The sequence below is a fragment of the Oncorhynchus masou genome, unplaced genomic scaffold (genome assembly GCF_036934945.1).
Source record: "Oncorhynchus masou masou isolate Uvic2021 unplaced genomic scaffold, UVic_Omas_1.1 unplaced_scaffold_3605, whole genome shotgun sequence".
NCBI lineage: Eukaryota > Metazoa > Chordata > Actinopteri > Salmoniformes > Salmonidae > Oncorhynchus > Oncorhynchus masou.
In genome coordinates, this window is record NW_027010010.1 from 30,562 (window position 1) to 32,500 (window position 1,939).

At 39.0% G+C, this 1,939-nt stretch overlaps 1 long non-coding RNA gene across 1 annotated transcript in view; it reads right to left on the reverse strand.

Moving 5' to 3' along the window:
- Positions 1-663: 663 nt before the first annotated feature.
- Positions 664-1,939, reverse strand: part of LOC135534580 (uncharacterized) — a 2,894-nt gene continuing 1,618 nt past the window's right edge. The window contains exon 3 of the long non-coding RNA XR_010454705.1: positions 664-1,939. This exon is cut by the window's right edge and continues 186 nt beyond it. This is a non-coding gene — a long non-coding RNA (uncharacterized LOC135534580).

Genomic DNA, 1,939 nt, shown 5'->3' on the forward strand with positions numbered 1-1,939 from the left:
AACCTAGTACAACTATACTGTCATCTAGACAACAGTGTGACTACTAACCTAAACAACTATACTGTCCATCTAGACAACACTGTGACTACTAACCTAGTACAACTATACTGTCCATCTAGACAACACTGTGACTACTAACCTAAACAACTATAATGTCCATCTAGACAACACTGTGACTACTAACCTAAACAACTATACTGTCATCTAGACAACACTGTGACTACTAACCTAGTACAACTATACTGGCCATCTAGACAACACTATGACTACTAACCTAAACAACTATACTGTCCATCTAGACAACACTGTGACTACTAACCTAAACAACTATACTGGTCATCTAGACAACACTATGACTACTAACCTAAACAACTATACTGTCCATCTAGACAACACTGTGACTACTAACCTAAACAACTATACTGTCCATCTAGACAACACTGTGACTACTAACCTAAACAACTATACTGTCCATCTAGACAACACTATGACTACTAACCTAAACAACTATACTGTCCATCTAGACAACACTGTGACTACTAACCTAAACAACTATACTGTCCATCTAGACAACACTGTGACTACTAACCTAAACCAGGTGAAGTTGTTGAATGGAGGACACAAGGAACCAGGGATTTGAGAAAACAACAACAGAACACTGAATGACGTAACAACACAGGCTTTTAATAGAAGCTCTTTTAAAACGGCATTCATAGAAGTTCACATTTAAAAACAGTATTTGATCAATTTGTTTAAAAACGTATTTAAAAAAAAAACTCAAGCTGTTGCAGAGACAACATCTACTTCATAGTCAGAGCTTTTACATAAACAGTGGGGAGAACAAGTATTTGATGCACGGCCGATTCTGCAGGTTTTCCTGCTTACAAAGCATGTAGAGGTCTGTAATTTGTATCATAGGTACACTTCAACTGTGAGCAATAAAATGCAAATTAATTACATAATCATACAATGTGATTTTCTGGATTTTGTACCTATGATAAAAAATTACAGACCTCTACATGCTTTGTAAGTAGGAAAACCTGCAGAATCGGCCGTGTATCAAATACTTGTTCTCCCCACTGCATATATAAAACCATTAAACACATCAGTATTCTAACAGTACACATTAGTAGTACTCTGTCCTTAACGCTGTTTCCAAGTACAGCCTATATAGCAACATCATCCCCGATCATACAACACACCTGAGAATGAAGCTTTTACAACTGCATCATAGCCACTAAACACATCACTACAGTAACACAAGTTCTGTAACTGACACGCGTGTTGTTCTGAATACTGTATATGACATGTAGGTACAGCCCAGAGCAATAAACTCAATGTTAGGGAGTGACAAAAAAGCTCAAAGGTCACATCTGCTACTACTTTTGTGCGCTAAATATGGAATAGGGTGCAATTTGGCAATGTCTGCTCCATAGAGTTGGATAGAGGGTGCATTTGGCACAATGATAGGTGGTGGGCTCTATTTCTAACTCTATGGGCTGCATAGAGATAGTTAGAGAACACAACATTGTATCTGTCCCAATAGGGCGTCTGTGGGAGCATGGGAAGAGCCATGGAGGAAATCTTCATTTCAAACTAGTTCATTTTCTTCTTCTACTACTTCTATGAGTTGGTAAACAAACTGAAAGGGTGCATCCTGCCACCTGGAGGGTGTTGTTTCAACAGGTGTAAAGCCAATGTTGGCCATTTACAGCCACCTGCAGTTATGGAATGTTTCCTCACGAGGATAATTCATTGGTTGAACCCTCCTGATGACCTGGATGGAATCAAGTGATGCTTTCTTAAACCATAGGTAGTTCCACTCAGTTGATTACTTCAGAATGGTGAAAGTCCCGAATGTCGCTGCACATGCTAAAACTCTCTGTTGGGCTCTAGAGTCCTCTATCTATCTTTATGATGGGCTGTCATTGCCTGTAGG